The 14,444-nt window shown below is 42.6% G+C and overlaps 1 pseudogene; it reads left to right on the top strand.

Moving 5' to 3' along the window:
- The first annotated feature begins 1,618 nt into the window (after window positions 1–1,618).
- LOC122123270 lies at window positions 1,619–2,130 on the top strand (annotated as a pseudogene).
- Window positions 2,131–14,444: the final 12,314 nt, after the last annotated feature.

The raw sequence follows: 14,444 nt of genomic DNA, 5'->3' as shown, positions 1-14,444 counted from the left end.
GCCTGGTACTTGGCAGGCAAGTGCTCTACCATTTGACCCATACCCCCAGCTCATGCTCTTCATTTTATTTTAGATAGATTTTTTCCTTTTCTTTTTTTTTTTAATTTTGCTTCATCTAGCCACAGGCTGTGATACTTTGTATTTGCTTGTTGGGAAGCTGGCACCTTCCGTGGATGGTTCAAAACCTTATTTTTCTTTTTAAGTATATTTTTCTTGTTATTACAAAGATGCTATTCAGAGGAGTTACAGCTATATGGGTCATGTAAAGAGTTAAAACCTTTTTTTTTAGTTGGTGGTGGGACTTGAACTCTAGACCTGAGCGCTGTCACTCAGTTCTTCAGCTCAAGGTGAGTGCTCTATCACTTGAGCCACAGTGCCACTTCTGGTTTTCTGAGTGGTTTATTGGAGATAAGAGTCTTAAGGAGTTTCTTGCCCGGGTTGGCTTTGAACCACAATCCTGAGATCTCAGCCTCCTGCGTAGGATTATAGGCATGAGCCACCGGTGCCTGGCTTAAAACCTTATTTTAAAAGATGAAAATGTCAGGCTGGGAAGGTAGCTCAGTGGTAGAGTGCTTACCTTGCATGCATGAGGCTCTGGGTTCAATTCCTCAGCACCACATAAGCAGAAAAAGCCAGAAGTGGCACTGTGGCTCAAGTGGTGGAGCACTGGCCTTGAGCTGAAGAGCTGACAGACAGCACCCGGGCCCAGAGTTCAGGCCCCACGACCAACCAGAAAAAAAAAAAAAAGATGAAAACGTATATAATCACTAATGTTATCTCTAAGAGAAAAAATGATTATCAGAATAAAAGCATTTGGAGACTGGGGTGGTGGCACACATTATTGCTCTGACTTCACTCTAGCCAGAGTTACATAATTCCAGGTATGCATGAGCTAAATAAAAATTAATAAAAAAGTTAAAAAATGATCCATTACAGCACAGCTGTGGAAGATTTGGAACACTCTTGTACATATATTGACCATACATTTCTGGTGCTGATGGAAAACTTTTATGATAGAATCTGACACATTCTTCTACCTAAGATATGACCCAGCAATTCCATTGCTCCTTACATACCCAAAAGAACTGAAAACCAAAACTGACACACTTGTATGACAATGATAACATCAGCAATGTTCCCAATGGTCAAGAGTAGGAAAAATCCAGGTGCTGGTGGCTTACGCCTGTAATCCTAGCTACTTAGGAGGCTGAGATCTGAGGATCATGGTTTGAAGCCAGCCAGGGCAGGAAAATCTATGAGACTCTTATCTCCAATTGGCCACCAGAAAACCAAAAGTGGCGCTATGGCTCAAGTGATAGGGTACTAGCTTTGAGCTGAAAAGCTGAGGGGTAGCGCTCAGCCCCAGAGTTCAAGCCCCATGACTGGCAAAAGAAAAAAGAAAGAGTTGGAAAGAAACTTAGTGTCTATCAGGTGAGCAGGTTTATAAAATATGACTCATAACCCATTTCATAAAAAAGCTGCAACTTATAAATCTATCATGGATAGACACAAAAAGAAAATCGTATACTGTCTGTGAAATATAGTGAATAAACCATTTCATGAGAGAAAAAGGTAGATTGAGTTTCTGCTTTTTCCAGCCTCAGCCTCGGACCCTGAAGCCATAATGTTGATGCCCAAGAAAAACCGGATTGCCATTTATGAACTCCTTTTTAAGGAGGGGGCTATAGTGGCCAAGAAGGATGTCCACATGCCTAAGCACCCAGAACTGGCAGACAAGAATGTGCCCAACCTTCACGTCATGAAAGCCATGCAGTCTCTCAAGTCTCAGGGCTACATGAAGGAACATTTTGCCTGGAGGCATTTTTATTGGTACCTAACCAACAAAGGTATCCAGTATCTCCGTGATTACCTCCACTTGCCTCCTGAGATTGTGTCTGCTACCTTGCACGGCAGTTGACCTGAGACTGGAAGGCCTTGGCCAAAAAGAGGCAAGTGGCAAGCAAGACTCACAAGAGGTAAAGCTGACAGACACCTACAGATGCTGGCAAGAAAGCCAAGGCTGGAGCTGGGTCAGCAACTGAATTTCAGTTTAGAAGTGGATTTGGTCCTGGATGTGGTCAGCCACCCCAGTAAAGATGGAGAGGATTATTTTGTGTTGAATAAACTTGTAGCCAGAAAAAAAATTTAAAAAAATAGTTTCTGGGGCAGATCATTGGGGTGATTATTACTTTGATTGTGTGGATTCATCAGTATTGAAAGGGAAGTTGGAAAATAGTGGTAATGGCTGCAAAGCAATGTGGATATAATTAATGTCACTGAATTATATAACTGCCTGGCAAGCATGAGGCACATCCAAAAAATGTGAAATCTACCCTCTGTCATCCACCTTGAATGGTAGCTGCTCTCCTACTGTTTTAATTGTATTCCTTAAAGAAAATGAAAATGCTGGTGCTTTTTAGCCTGCATCATGGATCTCTGGTGTTTATTCATGCTTTTACTTCTAATTCATTATTTGAATATCTGCTGTTGAGTTTTAAAGGAAATCTTGTATATTTTGTTTGCCAGTCCTGGGGCTTGAACTCAGGTCCTAGACACTGTCCCTGAGCTTCTTTTGCTCAAGGCTATCACTATACCACTTAAATCACAGTGCCACTTCCAGCTTCTTCTGTTTAGGTGGTACTGAGGAATCAAACCCAGGGTTCTACACATGCTATGCAAACACTATACCATTAAGCCACATTCCTAGCCCAAAATCTTGTCTATTATAATGAGGGCAATGCCTGCAGTTCTAATTCAGGAGGCTAAAGCAGGAAGATCCCTACACAGTCAAGGCTGCATAGTGAGATCATATCTTAATCCCTATGCTGGCTACTGGTGTGCACTGGTGCTATAGCACAATCTGCTGTGAATGCTCATGGACACTTGAAGCAATATGACAACTGCAGATGTTTGCTTCCGAAGTGAGACCCCAATTCCTGAAGACTGCAGTCAACTTGCATGAGTCATTTTTCCATTACTGCCCTCAGTGAATTCTAGTGTGGCCCTGCAGAAGGTCTGTGACTTGTGTAAACACAGCCCTTCAGTTTTAGAAGAGCCTGACCATACTCCTGTGGTTGTACAAGCAGACTATTCAGTTCGACTTGCAAGCCAGCTAAGAGTTATTCTTCTGTGCTGTGCTGCCCCCTGGTGTTGCAACTGTAGGTCATTTAAAATGCTTTTCTCAAGCGGTCTTTTTTTAGCCTACTTTTGATTTTCATCATTAGTTTTTCAGCTAAGCAAGTAACAGGAAGAAAACAGACGAGCAGTGACAGATGCAAAAGCGGTTATGGGGTAGCCAGAACTTTCCAGCAGGTGAAGAACTGACAACTGCTGATCAGAGCAAGCAGCAGAAACAGCACTGAGATTGACACCACCCGACCACCCAGAGTTGTAGTGGTCACAGTGACCAAGGTAAAAGCAACAAGAAGTGATAGAGGGGCTGGGAAGGTGGCTCAGTGGTAGAGCGCTTACCTTGCATGCATGAGGCCCTGGGTTCGATTCCTCAGCACCACATAAGCAGAAAAAGCCAGAAGTGGCGCTGTGGCTCACACGGTAGAGCGCTCGCCTTGAGCTGAAGAGCTGAGGGACAGCGCCCAGGCCCAGAGTTCAGGCTCCCATGACCAACAACAACAACAAAAAAGAAGTGATAGATACAGTCTGGGAAAACAGAGAAGATGGGACAGAGAGCTGAGGCTCAAGAAAGAATTCTGAAAAGCCGGAAAGAAAAAACTTGTGGATTCTAATTGTGAGAAAAGAGCTGTCCCATTTTCCACTGCCAATCCTATGAAGCACCCAAAGTCCCAATCCCAAAGGGTACAGGACTTCTAACACTTAACCTCATTGAGGAAATACCCTGTATGCAACTCTTGAGGCACAGCTTTTGCCACATTGAAGCTATCAAGTGTCCTGGGCCTAAACCCTGAGGTGGGATAGTTGCAGCACAATGCTATCTTCCAAGCACTGTGAATCTCAATACCCAAGATGTAAGAACTGTAATATTGTTTTGGGGGAGATAAGGATCCTGGTGACTAGGCATCCCTTGCTACGGCCCCTGCATAGATACTGTTGTTTAGGATTTCAAATCCCTTCTAACACCCTAGAAAATCCCAGCCAGATGGTTTATAACAACAGAAATATGCAAAAGAATATAAGCTTGGACCTCTGAATACTGTTAGATCCACCAGAAGACTGTTCTGTGTGTCACAAATTGTACTTCCTAAAAAACTCAGAGCTTTTTTTTTTTTAAAGGCGAATGTCCTCTAAATACAAAACAGGAAAAAATATTCCCCAAAAATCCTTTATCTAAAAGAGAGAGAGGAGTGGGTGGGGAGGAAGAAGAAGGAGGAGGGAGAATTAAACCAGCATAAATTACTTCTCGTGAAAGTCTTGCATTCTGTGCAACCCCTCTTGTGCGCATGCACCTTGAGTGATTACTACTGCTGTGCCCACAAAGTACTCCTCTGATCACTAGCCAAATTACACAAGGGTATTAGAAGTCAAATAGTGCACAGCCTTTCATTCTCCCAAGGCTGCACAGCCCAAGAGGTCACAGGATGAAGGTCCATCACAACAGAGGTTGACAGTTTTCATGTCTACTTAGATAACTGAACTCTCACAGAAAGAAAAAAGGTTTCTCATTCATTAGAAGATTTTGGTCATGTCAGCTTGGATTTAATATGAACATGGATTTTTTTTCCTTTATTATCTCAGTATGTCATTATAAAACTTGGTACTATGTTTTTCTTTGCTACCTTTCCAAAGAAACACAGTTTTCCCTTGTATCATATTAAACATTTTTATATTTTTTTCTGTATTACAACATCTATTTTTAAAAGGTTTTGTGGATTTGTTTTGCTTTGTTTTTGCTAGTTGTGGGGCCTGGCCACTGTCTCAGAGATTTTGCTCAGTTCTGACACTTGAGCCATAGCTCAACTTCCAGCTTCTTTCTTCTTTTTGATGATTAATTGAATAGTCTCATGCAAAGCCCAGTACAACCAAGGAGGCTGAAATCTGAGAGTCTCAGATTTTGAAGCCAGCCTGAGCAAGAAAGTCCATGAGACTCATGTCAATTAACCACCAAAAAGTCTGGAGTCGCAGAGCTCTATCCCTGAGCAGAACAGCACAAATTCAAGCCCCAGAACTGGTACATATACACACAAGTCTCATGGACTTTCCTGCTTAGGCTGGCTTTAAGCCACAATCCTCAAGATTTCAGCCTCATGGATAGCTAGGATTTACAGGCATGAGCCACCAGTCTCTGGCTTATTTTATGTTTTGGTTTTTTTGCCAGTCTTAGGACTTGAACTCAGGGCCTGGGCACTGTCCCTGAGCTTCTTTTGCTCAAGGTTAGCACTCTACCACTTCAGCCACAGCGCCACTTCTGGCTTTTTCTATTTATGTGGTACTGAGGAATCGAACTCAGGGCTTCATGCATGCTAGACAGTCAGTCTACCACTGAGCCATATTCCCAGCCCCCTCTGGTTTATTTTATTTAAAATAAGCTTTTTATTGTGAAAATACTGTACAGAAGGGTTACAATTACATGAGCAAGGTAATGAGTACATTTCTTATCAAACATTGTTGCCTCCTCCTTTGTTTTTCTCCTAACATCTCCACAACTACACTCCTCCCCTCTACACCCCCCACCCCTTGCCTAAATTGTAAAGTTCATTTTTGGACATAGAGTCTTGTACATCTCATCCTCTGGTTTATTTTAATATTTTTAATTTGCTCTTTCTTGTCTTCTTCCACACTTTTTTTTTTCAGCCTCCTGAGTACATAGTATAACGTGTGAGCCACCAATGCTTGGCTCATTTAAACCAGTGTCATTGACTTTTTCTTCTCTTCTTCAATCCTCTTAATGTATTGGTGTGTGTGTGTGTTGGGGGGCAGGGTAGGCCCTGAACTCAGGGCCTAGGTACTGTCCCAGAGATCTTGGCTCATTTCTGCCACTTGACCCACAACTCAAATTCCACCTTTTTTTTTTTCTTTTTGGTGGTTAATTAAGATTCTCCTGTAAAGCACAGCATGACTCTGGAGGCTGAAATCTGAACTTCTTGGTTCAAAGCTTGCTATGGCAGGAAAGTCCAAAAGACTCATTTTCAACTAACCATGGTAGAGCTGGGAGTGGGTAGAGTATTAGCCTTGAGTAAAACAGCAAAAGTTGAAGCATAAGGAATGGTAAATACACCACACACACACACACACACACACACACACACACACACACACACATACACACACACACACACACACACACACACACACCTCTCATGGGCTTTCCTACTTGACCTTTAAAAGTATCCTCAGATTTCAGCCTTCACAGTAGCTAAGATTACAGGTGTGTACCACCAATGCTAAATGTTTAATTTAATCCTCTTGTCACTGGGTTTTCTTTTCTTCTTCCATCCTTTTTTTTTCAGATTTTATTTCATTCTTTTTGGTTGTTCTGGTCCTAGGGCTGGAACTCAGGGACTGGGTGCTGTCCCAAAAAGTGTTTGCCTAGTTCTGCCACTTGAACCACAGCTCAACTTCCAGCTTTGTGTGTGTGGTTAACTGGGGTAGGAATCTCATGCAAAGCCCAGAAAGACTCAGGAGGATGAAATCTGAAGATCAGACTTAGCAGCAAGCCCACGCAGGAAAGCTATTGAGACTCTTATCTCCAATTAACCACTGAAAAGCTGGGATTGCTAGAGCTCTATGCTTGAACTAAACAGCAAAGTTCAAGCTGCAGGGTGGCGTACGCACGTGTGCACGCACGCGTGCACACACACACACACACACACACAATCGTATGGACTTGGTAATTGGAGAGAAGAGTCTCATGCAGTTTCCTGCCCAGGCTAACTTCACAACACAATCTTCAGATGTCAGTCTCTTGTGTTGTTAGTATTACACTCATGAAAAACAACACTTGGCTCATTTAAAAACTAATATGTGCTTCCTTCCACCTTCTTTACTTTTTGCTTTTTTTTTTTCATGTGTGTGTTGGTCCTGGGGCTACAAATTGGGGCTTGGGTGCTGTCCCAGAGATTTTTGTTCAATACTAGCACTTTATTAAATGATACACATCAACACTTTTGGCGTGTGTGTGTGTGTGTGTGTGTGTGTGTGTGTGTGTGTGTGTGTGTGTGTGGTTAATTAGAGATAATAGTCTCATAGACTTTCCTGCCTGGGTTGGCCTTGAACCATGATCCTCAGATTTCAGCCTCCTGAGTAGCTAATAGAACATGTGTGAGCCACCAGTGATTTATTTAAAATCCTGTCACTGTGTCTTTCTTCTACCCTTGTTTTCATTTATTTCATTCTCTCTGTGTGTTCATCCTCCAGATTGAACTCACCCCCTGGGCACTGTCCCTGAAATTTGTTTTGCTCAGTTCTACAACTTGAGCCACAGCTCAATTTCCAGCTTTTTTCTTTCTTTTTCCTGATTAATTGGAGATAAGAGTATATCATGCAGAGCTCAGCCAGACTTAGGAGGATGAAATCTATGTTTTGTAGTTCAAAGCCAGTTGAGGTAGGAAAGTCTGTAAGACTCTTATCTCCAATTAACCGCCAAAATACTGGGTGTATGAGAGGAGTCTTAATTGGAGAATAGTGTCTCATGTCAAGCTTAGAGATGAAGAAGCCCACCCTGTCAGGAAAGTCCAGGGGACATTTCCAATTCACCACAAAATACCTGTTAGGGACTCTTTCTGGTTTTCTTAACCACAGAAACTGGTGTTTGGACTGCTGAAAGGAGTTGGACTGACCACCACACTAAATTAAAGCAAACTTGAATCTAACTCCACACCAGAAGAACAATGAACTGTCATCTCACACCCCAGGAAGGACCAAGTAAAGTATAATTGTATTCTATCTGATTCTCCAGGCAATACTTTTGTTGGCCCATGGGAGGTACCTATAAAAGCCACAGGTTCAGGTCCCCTTGGTCATTATTGTTACTAACAGGGAGTACCTCAACTTTGACGTATGCCAAGCCATACACTACAAAAATGTACAAAATCAGAGGTTGTATAATGGGGAAAGTTTACAGTACCTCAGGGGAAGAGGACTGATTTACTACCAGACATAAAAATCAAAACTCACATTTACGCTCAGGTTTTAAAGCAGTAGGAAAAGTGTATGAGACTGGGATAAATGCACTGGAAAGGATACAGTAGGAAGGTTTAGGATTAACATAATAGATAAATGTCAGGCTATTACTACTCAAGCTCCAATCTTACCAAGAACTCAGGCTGACTATAGTAAAGACACAGGACCTACAGCACACAAATAGCCTTTGAAATTGGGTATGGGGTCACCAGTGCTTGAATGGAAAGGATTAAATATTCTGTGAACACATTAAATAAAAACAACTGTTATGTTTGTGCAATGGGAAGACCAGGGACTCAAGTCGTCTGCTCCAGCTGGAGTGATCCTCCAATCCAGGAGGCATGCGGTGTATGATGACTCATTGCCAGGACACCAAAGCTTGACGAGATCTGTAGCACATTGTCACTGCTGTTCCCAGCACCAAAGAGTCCTGTGTGTCAGTCCCAGAGGACTGTCCAACCATCCTCCCCAGATGTCAATTATACCTCCTGTCTGACCAGGCAAGGGAGGAAATTGACAAATAGGGTAAATCTAACTGGATGCAGGGAAAGTTGGCTCTTTACTAGCCTTGTAAGCCAGTCTGCATTTACTGGGCAGGTAGATGTCTGATGGTATTGTATAGGACCTTTACTTGAGACTCTTCCCGTCCCCCCTCCCCTGCCAAAAAAAATCCTAAGCAATGGGCAGTCTATTTCCTCCTGGCATTCAATCCCCAGTCCACACCATAGAGACCAAACCCAAAAAGAAAAGGGATATAAAGGCTCCTAGAAAGTTTATTTTTTTTTTCCAACACTCCCATTTATGTTGATAGCATTGGGGTTACCAGGGCAGTGCTAAATGACTTCAGAGCCAAAAATCAAATGAGATCAGCATTTGAGTCAATACTGTTTTGGTCAATAACAATGTTGATTGGATTATAGTTATTATAATCAACAAAGGCTTGTTCACTATACCAGAGATGCAATGAAAAAATAGCTAAACAAGTTAATGCCGCCAAGCACATAGCCTAGAAAGACAGGCTAGCCGTACACATAATACTGACAAAAAGGGAGAAATGTGTGTAATGTGAGAAAAGATCTTTTCTATCAAATAGGTTGCCTCTTTTTTGACTTGTGGGAGTTGTTTTCTGAAAAGTTCTTGCTTTGGCCAGGTGGCTTGGCCTTTGTTAATTACACTTTAGTTACATCTTTTTCTTCCTATTTTTAATTAAGGCATTCTGTTAGAAGAGCCTTGGGTTTTTGTTACATCCTGTTGCAGATTGTGACCTGAACTAAGCCAATGTGAACAGAGGTGCATGGCCTGTTGGGTTAGCTCTGGGTGCTTGCCTGTCAAATTTTTGGCTGATTGCTCACCTTTCTGCAGACGTAAACTTTGCCTTCCTGAGATCCTTTCCAGTTGGTGTCCTTACTACTACATGACACTCCAAAATCCTGAGCCATTTCTAACAGTAATGATTGGGGTTCAGTGTTGTATATGTGTCTACCTAACAACTCTAACCCAGTGGAATCATATTTAAGGCATTACAAGGCCTGACCACCCTGGCCAATGAGTTGGCCAAAAATTCAGAGATAGATGGTTATCCCTTCGCTAGCCTTAGGGATGTGTGGTTTGAGATGCTGTAAGGAGTTATGGTATCTATCTTAATTTACTTGCAGTATTCTGTGGAGATTGCTTTGAATAAACTGTTACCCCACATACCAATGATGCCTTCCTCCTAGAGGTCTCTGAGTACCTAAGTCAGATACTCCTCACCAAATTTCAACAGAGCTGTATAAAGAAAAAGGGGAAATTGTGTGAAAAACACAACAAAATAAAAAAATCCTTTCTGTCAAACTATGTTTCTGTCTTATAACCAGATACCATTCTGTACTGATATTTGCTGCTGCTAATATTTCCTGGTATTTGCCTTCAACTGAAACTGATTTATGTTGTTCATAACCTGACAACCATGTCAAAGATCTGAGTCCTTAAAGAATACCACCCCCCCTCCATCTTTTTTTTTTTTTTGGTCCAGTCATGGGGCCTGAACTCTGGCCTGGGTGCTGTCCCTCAGCTCTTCAGCTCAAGGCTAGCGCTCTACCACTTGAGCCACAGCGCCGCTTCCAGCTTTTTTCTTTTTTCTTATGTGGGGCTGAGGAATCGAACCCAGGGACTCAGGCATGCAAGGCAAGCGCTCTACCACTGAGCCACCTTCCCAGCCCGCCCCCCTCCATCTTGAGTGGGAACTTCCCACTGATTTTACCACCTCCTCTGTCACCATCGACAGCTTCATTCCCAGCCATGTTGCTATCTAGCCTCAATGAAAAGTATGTGCACCTTTGCCTCAAAAATGACAGCCACTCCCAGGAGGAACCTTTTACTAATAGGTTAGAATGCTTTCTAACTTCCTTGTGTTACCCCATCATGCTGGTAAAAATTGTAAGAAATGAGATCCTAACTCCTTAGCAACAAGAAGAAGGGAATAATGTCATCCCCTGGCTCAGGGTAAAATCTGAGCAGACCACTCTGCCCAGTGTGCCTGCCTAGCTCTGAGGAGAGTAGCAGTGGTGCGTCCTTTTGTGAAGAACTAAAATGCCTTGATAAAATCTGTATTTCTTGTGTGTCTATTCACTTTTGACACCAAGGGTCATGTGTTTCCAATGTTTGCTGATAGTCAGGACTGAAGGCCCAAGTACAGACCTTCTGAATCACAAAACCACTCTATCTTCCTCCACTAAGGGAGGAGGCTCTCCCCTAGCCAATGCACACCAGAGGGCTCTGTCTACTCTGTTTACATTCAGGGGTCATGCTGAAGTTGGGAATATTTGCTGCCCTGGGTGAAAAACAAGGAGGATATGAAGCACGTGGGAACATGCCAGGCTCACAGACATAAAAAACATATTCAACAAAACCCTAGGAAAAGTTTTCTTAATACTGAGAAAGATTCACCCAGGCACAATGAACCAGAGCCAGGGAACCATGAAGGAAGTAGCAGGAAGAAAACTATAGAGAAAGCAGGCCAGCAGAAGAAAAGCAGTAAGGAGTTCCAATCCTGTTCCCAGCTCTCAGGGAGAGGAAGGGAAGACTGATGACACAATTAGAAGGAGAAAAAAAAAAAGAGAAAAAAAAGATGCAGGAAAAGACCCACACCTCCCACAAGCCTTAATCTCGGTTCAGGAAATTGTGGGGAAGCAACTATTCCACCAAGGGACTAGCTTTGATTAAGAGAGGCATTCTGCTGCTCTTCTTATCTTAGAGGCTAATATTAAGATCCTTAGGAAAGGCCTATTATTGGGGACTGAAGATCCTTGGTGGTCTGAGAATCAGGAATAATCATAGCTCAAGCAGTCTGTGACTCCTTGCCACTAGGTTCCAAGAGACGGTTAGAGGAGGAGAGTGCCTGAAAGGTTTCCACAGGTTAAAAGGGTGGAACCACATTGGCAGCTTAGAAGCCAGAGAGAGCTGCTTGAGATGCCTGGCAGTGATGGAGCTTAGGCCTCCCTTTGGGGGCACACAGCAGAAGTTTGGTATGTCAGTCATCATAGTGCTACACACAAGAGCGCAGGTGCAGCTCAAAATGCTGCTAGAGACAGCATTTTGGCCTCTGGCCACTCTGGCCTCTGGTAATAAGACTGACTCCTGCTGGCCAGGACTGGCAACAAAGCTTTGAGACTAAGGCTTGCTAAGTATTTTCTAGGGCCTGGATCTGTTAGGTAGGTCAGAACATTCTAACTCAGACACTGTGAATCAAAGGATGTCAGCTTCTCATCGTACAGATATGTATAGATATAGATAAGACAGACATATACACAAAAAATTGAAAATTCATATATTCTTATGTTTTTATATGTCTTTTACATAACTTTGTTTTGGCTTTGTTATTCTGATGTTTCATTTGTCTATATTTTTTTTGTTTTGTTTTTGTCTGTCAGTTGTGGGGCTTGAACTCTGGGCCTGGGCGCTGTCCTTCAACTCTTCAGCTCAAGGCAAGCGCTCTACCACTTGAGCCATAGCCCCACTTTCGGTTTTCTGGTGGTGAATTGGAGATAAGAGTCTCATGGACTTTCCTGCCCGGGCTGGCTTTAAACCGCAACCCTCAGCTCTCAGCCTCCTGCGTAGCTAGGATTACAGGTGTGAGCCACCAGCACCCAGCTAAAGGTTACTTTTATCAAATATAAAAAAAAAAATTACTTACATAAGAAAAAAACAAGCCAGGCACCAGTGGTTCACTCCTGTAATCCTAGCTAACAAGGCTGACATCTGAGGATCACAGTTCAAAGCTAGCCCAGGCAGGAAAGTCTGTAAAATTCTTTTTTTTTTTTTTGGGGGGGGGGGGTAGGGGGGTCCGGTCGTGGGCCTGAACTCTGGGCCTGGGCGCTGTCCCTCAGCTCTTCAGCTCAAGGCTAGTGCTCTACCACTTGAGCCACAGTGCCACTTCCGGCTTTTTTCTTTTTGCTTATATAGTGCTGAGGAATTGAACTCAGGGCCTCAGGCATGCAAGGCAAGCGCTCTACCACTTAGCCACCTTCCCAGCCCCAGTCTGTAAAGTTCTTATCTCCACTAAACTACCAAATATACCAGAAGTGGAACTATGGCTTAAGTAGTAGAGTAGAGTGCTAGGCTTGAGCAAAAGAGCTCAGTGCCCAGGCCCCCAGTTCAAGCCCCTAGACTGGCACATTATACTAGGATTACAGGTGTGAGACACCAGTGCTGGTTTTAAGAACAACCTTTTGTAGCAGCGACCAGTTTGGATCATTACTAGGTTTTTCCATACCTTATATTTACATTCCACCAATGGCATTCTTTTTTGGGGGGAAGAGTCATTTCAATAATTCAATGACAAATCAAAAAAAGCAATGTATTGAGTGCTTATTTTTAAAAGAAAATGAAAACATACACTAAGTCTAAACCCACTGGAGAGTGAATGACAGTTTGGTTGCAGAGCTGTTGAATGTACTCCTAGATGTGGGAGCCCTCTGTCTTGGGTGACTCAGGTGGTGGTGGAGTCCTCCCACAGCTTCACAATAAACCTTTACATTGCCTCAGCCACCTCTGCCATGACAAACACTACGTTTCAGGCACTGATCTTACACTGAGGTGGACTCAGCAATACAGAGAAGAAAAAGAATTAGAGGACATGATTGCTAGTCCCTAGAGCACGCACAGCTTGATGAGCTGTCCTGACTGGATTCTGACACTACATGAGCAAAGCAGAGTCATCTGCACGCAAGGCTCCTAAGCACTAAAGACCATGTATTATTGTAGGGAACTGGAGAAACAGAAGTGAATCCAGCTAGGAATGGCCCGCCTCCATGTAGCCTCCATGCACCTTTCATGCTGGAGGAGAAAACCAGAAGTCACAATAATAATTTCAATAAATCAGAGGGATGGTGAGGTGCGGGGAGAGCTTCATATTGAGGACGGGAGGAAGAGACATTTGATCTAAGAGCAGGGGGCATCATCCATGCAATTATTGCTTTTCCAGGATGGCTCCGACTTCAATCCTCAGATCTCAGCTTCCTGAGTAGCAAATGGTAGGCGTGAGGCACCTGCAGTGGGCTCTTTGATATAAACATCTATAAACAGTGTGTGTTAAGTTTCTTGAAAGGAAGATTCTTGAAAGTTAGAAATTAAACATAAGATGCATCTTAAACATTCTTTTCACATCTTCTAATTTTTTGATTTGTTTTGTTTTGTTTTGTTGGTCATGGGGCTTGAACTCTGGGCCTGAGCACTGTCCCTCAGCTCTTCAGCTCAAGGCTAGTGCTCTACCACTTGAGCCACAACGCCACTTCCTCTAATTTTTTGAATATGAGCTGTCCTCCTCACTTTTTGGGAAAATCACGACAATTTATTATCATTGTTAACTCCTGGCAAGGGAAGGAAATTCACAGCTTCCTTTCCTAAGCAGTAGATAGTAACAGTCACTTTAACTTACCAGTTTTGCCACATAGTATGTCTTGTCCTAATGGGATTTTTCCTGTCTTCAACAATGTTAGATGGATGACTTTAGAAATGGGAGAAAACAAACCTCATGGTAGCAAGTTTATCACAAGGACAGAAAGAAGCTATCTACTTTCTACCCAGTGAGAACAGTTGCCACAAGCAATAAAAACATTACCAAAAATTTGGAAATTCTTCCCCTGTATACAAAGTTGTATTTTGTTTTGCTACCTTGAAAGATTACCAAGGAAGAAACAGAAACTAAAATTGCTAGTTTGTGCTAACATTTGCAATAGTTCTACCCTGAAGAATAGTAAAAGATTTAGACTGATATATTTTGAGAATATTTAGCTGATTTGTTTTTGTTTTTTTCACTCCACTGATTTAATTTTATTAACTATAAATACAAAATTTGTTTTTTACACATC

The sequence above is a fragment of the Dipodomys spectabilis genome, unplaced genomic scaffold, assembly GCF_019054845.1.
Source record: "Dipodomys spectabilis isolate Male_0828 unplaced genomic scaffold, ASM1905484v1 ptg000227l, whole genome shotgun sequence".
Lineage (NCBI taxonomy): Eukaryota > Metazoa > Chordata > Mammalia > Rodentia > Heteromyidae > Dipodomys > Dipodomys spectabilis.
The sequence above is the reverse complement of the archived record's forward strand: the minus strand, read 5'-3'. Positions and strand labels throughout refer to the sequence as shown.